The sequence below is a fragment of the Eptesicus fuscus genome, chromosome 22 (genome assembly GCF_027574615.1).
Source record: "Eptesicus fuscus isolate TK198812 chromosome 22, DD_ASM_mEF_20220401, whole genome shotgun sequence".
Lineage (NCBI taxonomy): Eukaryota > Metazoa > Chordata > Mammalia > Chiroptera > Vespertilionidae > Eptesicus > Eptesicus fuscus.
In genome coordinates this window covers 14,733,444-14,740,146 of record NC_072494.1, presented here as the reverse complement: position 1 = coordinate 14,740,146, position 6,703 = coordinate 14,733,444, and positions in this window count along the sequence as shown.

The following is a 6,703-nucleotide window of genomic DNA, read 5'->3' as shown; positions in this document are numbered from 1 at the left end:
CACCAGTCCACAGGCTGATGCTCTATCCACTGAGCCAAACTGGCCAGGGCAGTGCCTCATTCCTTTTTGTGGCCTAATACTATCTCTCTCTCTCTTTCTCTCTCAAGTCAATTTAAAGGACAAAAGAACTTTCCTTCATCAACTAGGACCGCTTGATAACCCTGAAATACAATTCACACAAGGAGCAATGCTTGATTCTTTCCTTTGACTACTAATACACATAAAGTCGTTGGTGCTCTATGGAAGCAGTTTTTCTCCGTCTCCCTTTATCCTCACATCCCCTTTAGTATCACTCTGAACTGCTACATGTTGTATAGTCAGTGTTTCAAGTGCATTCATTATTCTTTTCCTTAAATATGTTTTTATTGATTTTTTTTTTTTAGAGAGAGAGGGATACAGAGATAAAAACATTGGGGACACTTTCCCCCTTCCCATGTGGAAGTCTGTACTTGTTCTTCAATAAATCTCCAACTTTGCTATACCAAAAAAAAAACAAAAAAACAACAAAACAAAAAACATCATCGATGAGCCTCCAGCACGCCCCCTACTGGGGATCAAGTTCGAAACCCAGGCATGTGCCCCATCTGGGAATCAACCAGTGAGTGACCTCTTGGTTCCTGGGTCAACCCTCAACCACTGAGCAGGCAGGGCTCATTAATCTTTTTGACATTCAGATTGCCCTATTTATTATTATTATTATTATTATTATTATTATTTTCTTTTAAAATCCTCACCTGAGGACATGCTGTTATTGATTTTTTTAAAATTTTATCTTTATTGTTGAAAGTATTACAGGGTATGTGCCCTAACTGGGAAGTGAACTCACCACTCTTTCTTGTACAGGACGACCCTCCAACCAATTGAGACCAGGGCTGGATTGCCCTATTTTAGGCAGTGGGAGTTCTGTGTCCTTTTGCTGTTATCCAGTTCTTTTGATATTTTTTGCTTTCTGGCACAAGATGCCTCAAGGATCATCCTGTTTCCTATCCCCAATCTGGAATCGGCCCTTCCTCCAGGGAGCTGGGCACCAGATCTCATTGCTGTGTGATTGTTCACTGCTTCAAGGCATTTTCAGTGAAATACAAAATTTTTACTTTACTAACTTTATTTTTAAATATTTTTATTGATTTCAGAGAGGAAGAGACAGAAACATCAATGATGAAAGAGAATCATTGATTTGGCTGCCTCCTGCACGCCCCCTTCTGGGGATTGAGCCTGCAAACCAGGCATGTGCCCTTGACCGGAATCAAACCGGGACCCTTCAGTCCTCAGGCTGACACTCTATCCACTGAGCTAAACCAGCTAGGGCTCTAATTTTATTTTATATGAAACCTTTTGTTTTCTTGCTCTGGAAACAGTGACTCCTAATGTGTGTTAATATACATAAAATAGTTTCAAATAATAACACCACTACTACTAACAAGCACATTCCCAATAAAATGTAACATATCTATTTGTCCTTAGGGAAAAACTAACTTTTGCAATATTCTCCCTGCACAAAAAAATAGATAAACTGTACTTCATAAAAATTTAAAATCTTTTGTTTTTCAAAGGATACTATCAAGTAAATGAAAACCCACAGAATGAGAGAAAATATTTGCAAACTATGTATCTGATAGGGAACTTGAGTTCAGAGTACATTAAAAACAACAACAACCCTCTCCCAACTCAACAGTAAAAAGGCAAACAGCCCAATTTAAAAAAAACAAAAAACACAACAAAACAAGGAAAGCCCTGGCTGGGGTGTCCAGTGGTTAGAGCAGTGGTCGGCAAACTGCGGCTTGCGAGCCACATGCGGCTTGCGAGCCGCGGTTTGCCACTCTGTTGACTAATAAGTTTGCCGACCACTGATCTCGATTCCATTAATTACAGGCTGTTGTTGTTCCTTGTGATTAAGCCCCTAGCATCAGACCATGCAGTGAAGGGTCTCGGGTTCAATTCCTGGTCAAGGGCAGGTCCCTGGGTTGCAGGTTTGATCCCAGCTGGGTTGGGGCATGTGAGGGAGGCCATCAATCAATGTGTTTCTCTCACATTGATGCTTACTCTCTCCCTCCTTCCCTTCCACTCTCTCTAAAAATCAATGGGGAAAAACATATCCTTGGGTAAGGATTAACAACAAACAAACAAAAAACAAGGAAATAATTACAATGGACATTTCTCCAAAGAAAATCTACAAATGGCCAGTAGGCACATGAAAAGATGTTCAACATCACTAGCCATCAGGGAAATGCGAACCAAAACCACAATGAGATACATCACACCCACTAGGATTGACAGTCAAAAGACAAGTAATAACAAGTGTTAGTGAGGAGGTAGAAAACTTGGAACTCAGACTTTGCCGGTGGGAATGTAAAGTCATGCAGCCACTGTGGGAAACAGCTTGGCAGTTCCTCACACAGTTAACAAGTCTCTATAAGACCCAGCAATTCCATGTCTAGCCGGATACCCAAGAGAACTAAAAATACGTGTCCACACAACAACTCGTACATGAACTTTCACAGCGGTGTTATTCAAATAGCCCCGTTTCCATCAACTGATAAACTGTGGCATGTACAGCCAATAGGATATTACTCGGCCGTAAGAAGGAATGAAGTACTGACATTGCCCGTGGAGGTCCCGGGTGTGTCTCTTGCTTCAACAGTGTTTGGACGGAACAGACCCAAAGACGCCCCTTCTTCCAGCCTCTGACCACCGTCTTTCCAGTCGGCACCACCTGAGACCAGCCAACACGCCTTAGCCCCTTATTACCGAACAACACACCTGTTGCTCCTATTGCTGAACAACACACCGTAACTCCCATTGCCGAACAACCATGAGCTCCCAAATTCGTCAGAAATATTCCACCGAGGTGGAGGCTGCGTCCACCGCCTGGCCAGCCTGCACCTGCGGGCGCCCACACCTACCTCTGGACCATGTGGCTCTGGAGGGCGGGGGCCGCTTCTTCCTCGAGTTGGCGGAGAAGCACGAGGGCGCTGAGCGTCTCTTAAAGATGCAAACCCAGCGCGGTGGCCGCCTCCTCCTCCAGGACGAGCAGAAGCCTCCCGAGATGAGTGGGCACAACTCAGGGCGCCATGCCAGCCGCCCTGGCCTGGGAGAGGAGCCTGACCCGGGCCCTCCTGGGCCTGCAGACCTTCAGCTCTGACTCCTGGAGAACCACTTCCGGGTGAGGGGTGAAACTCATCAAGAAGATGGGCCACACCTGCCTGCCCTCCGCAGGCCGCGGCCCCAGGCTGGGCGGGGCGAGTGTCTCTTCCAAAGGCTCCCCCTCAAGCACCACTAGGAGCCCCTGGAGCCCGGAGGCCTTTGAGGGGCCCCTCTGCACCCCCTGGTGTCTGGCTTTTGCCTGAGCCTCTCCCCGAAACCCCAGCCATTCTTTCAACCACCCTGAAGCCCACTCCCATGCATTGGACCAAATGGAACAATAAAGCTTTTTGCAGCAAAAATAAAAATAAAAAGGGATGAAGTACTGATACATGCTGCAATGGGGATTAACCTCGAAAACTGGTTAAGTGAAAGTCACTATACACAGTTCACATATTGTATGATTCCATTCGTAGGAAATACCCAGAATAAATAAATCCATAGAGACACAATATCGATTGGTGGTTGCCAGGAGTTTAGGGGGAGGGGAACTGGAGAGTGACTATGGGTAGGGGTTTCTTTTTATTTTTTAAATATATTTTTTATTTATTCAGAGAGGAGAAGAGAGGAAGAAAGAGAAACATCAATGATGAGAGAGAATCATTGATCGGCTGCCTACAGCACGCCCCACACTGGGGACCGTGCACGCAACACGAGCATGTGCCCTCACCGGGAATTCGAACCATGACCTCCTGGCTCATAGGTAGCCGCTCAACCACTGAGCCACGCAGGCTGAGCTAGAGGTTTCTTTGGGGGGTGATGAAAGTGGTCTAGCCCTAGCTGATTCGCTCGGTGGATAGGGCGTCGGCCTGCAGACTGAATTTGATTGGGTCGTGGGTTCGAGTCCAGTCAAGGGCACGTGCCCGATTGATTGCAGGTTCGATCCCCAGTAGGGGACGTGCCGGAGGCAGCCGATCAATGATTCTCACTATTGGTGTTTCTATCCCTCTCCCTTACTCTCTGAAATCAATAAAAAATATATATATATTTAAAATGTCCTAAATTAGGTAGTGGCCATGGTTGCACAAATTTATGCAGGCATTAAAACCCAAGCTTACATTTTTAAAGAGCGAATTTTATTTTGCGGAATGTGAATTCCATCTCAGATAACTGCTCCCGCAGCTGCCCCCTAGAGGCCCACAGAGAACTCCAGGGACTCGGGCCCGCCCCTCCGCTTTTCTCTTACTTTTAGCGAGAGCGTGGGCCCCCCGCCCCCCGCCCCCCCCTCCGCGCCCCAGTGCGCAGGCGCCCTTCTGGGTCGGAAGACGCGGAGGCCGATCCGGCGCCGGGAGAGGGCTCCTCCCAGCCCCCCGGGGCCGCCCCGCCTTCCTCACGCGGGGACGTGGCCGCCCAGGGCGGGCGGTACCGGGCCCCGAGCCGGGCTGCCCGCGGGGGAATGCCCTTCCCACCCTGCGGTCTCCGGGAGCTTTCCGCCTGGTCCGCCGGGGCCTTCCGCCCGGTGCGCGGGGAGCGGCAGCGGCGCCCGGACGGTGGGCAGCGTGTCTGTTTCGGCCGCGTGGTCGGCAGGTCCCGCTCTGCAGGCCGCGTCCGCCGCCGCTCCGCTCTGCCTGGCAGCACAGAAGCCGCACAGACCACACAGAAGGAATGGCCGTGGCCGGTCCCCGGAAAACTGCTTACAAACACGGAAACCGGAATTCCGTGTCATTCTTACACGCCATGAAATAGCCTTTTGAGTTCCGTAACCCTGAGAAAACATGAAGCCATTCTTAGCCCGCCGGCTGACACAGAACACAACAAACAGGAACGTTTCTCGGCCGCCAGTCCCCCTTTCCTGGCTCCTCTGGTTGTGGAGGGGGGTCCCCTGGGGCCCCGCAGGCACAGCGCTGAGGACGTGGCCATGGTCTGAGGGGCGCAGGCAAGTCCTCCGGTTCCACCGCCCTCCACACCAGCAGCCCAGACGGGATGGCCAGCTTCCCCGAAAGGGACCTGACCACCTGCGGACCAACTTACTCTCCCTTTGCAAACTATCGCATAATCCCATTTCATTTTACTTCAGCGTGCGCGGTTTGCTGTTGTGTGTTTTAGCAGGAAAAGCTAGTTTTTAAATTTTATTTTAATTTTTATTAAATTTTATTCATTATTTTTTAATATTTTTATTGATTTCAGAGAGGAAGGAAGAGGGAGAGGGATAGAAACATCGATGATGAGAGAGAGTCATTGATGGGCTGCCTCCTGCACGCCCCACACTGGGGACCGAGTGGCAGCCCAGGCATGTGGCCTGACCCGCAATCAAACCCTGACCTCTAGGTTTATAGGTCGACGCTCAACCACTGAGCCACACCAGCTGGGCTATTTATTTTTTAAAATAATTCTTTATTGTTGAAGGCATTACATATGTTCCCTTTTTCCCCCATTGGCCCCCTCCAGCCCGCCCCGCCCCCCACCCCAGGCCCTCACTGCCCCATTATCGGTGGCCATGGGCCATGTGTATTTTATTTTTAATTGTGGTAAACGAAAAACCTAATTCTTTTGGATCAAAAGTGTGCTCCCCCGCCCTGGCCGCTGTGGCTCAGTTGATTGAGTGTCGTCCTGTGCACCAAAAGGTGGCTGGTGTGATTCCCCGTCAGGATACATACCCAGGTTTTGGGTTCAATCCCAGGTTGAGGTGCTTACAGGAGGCGACTGGTCAATGTTTCTCTCTCTCTCTCTCTCTCTCTCTCTCTCTCTCCCTCCCTTCATCCCTCCCTATTCCTCTAAAAAAAAATAATAAAAAATGTGCCTTCTTGCAGCTCTCAATTTCTACCACTAACTACAGCCTCTGTGACAAAGCTGGGGCAGAGCAGCTCGGTGGTGAGGACAGAATGCCCACCCGTCACCTGGCTCCGCCCATTGGAACAGACCGCCCTCCTCCCAGCTGTCCTTGCTCCAGAGCAGGAGACATATAGGTACAAGTGACATGTTACATCCGGTATTTGTGGGTTTTGAGAGTGAGGTGCCAGGAGACCTAGGCCAGTGTTGTTCAGTAGAAATACAACATGGTTCATATGTTATTCTAAAGCAGGCGTCCTCACACTACGGCCCGCAGGCCACATGCTGGTGTTTTTGCCGTTTTGTTTTTTTACTTCAAAATAAGGTATGTGCAGTGTGCATAGGAATTTGTTCATAGTTTTTCTTTTAAACTATAGTCCGGCCCTCCAACGGTCTGAGGGACAGTGAACTGGCCCCCTGTTTAAAAAGTTTGAGGACCCCTGTTCTAAAATGTCTAGTAATCACGTTTATAAAGTAAAATAAACAAGTGAAATTCATTTTAATATATGTTATTTAACTCAATACATCCGAAACAGGATTCCAACATGTAGGCAATATAAGAGAATGATGAAAGAAATCTTTCAATTCTCTTTTTGTGGTAAGTCTGAAGCCCAGTGTGTAGTTTACACTTACAGCACGTGGCGCTCGGACCAGCCACACTGTGAGTCCCTGCCAGGAGCGCGTGGCTGGCAGCTACCATATTGGACGGTGCAGATGTAGACAGACTGAGACAGGGGTGGTGGGGAGCACTTGGTGTGCGATGCCACGAGGGAGAGGGCTGCCCGGCTGAGTC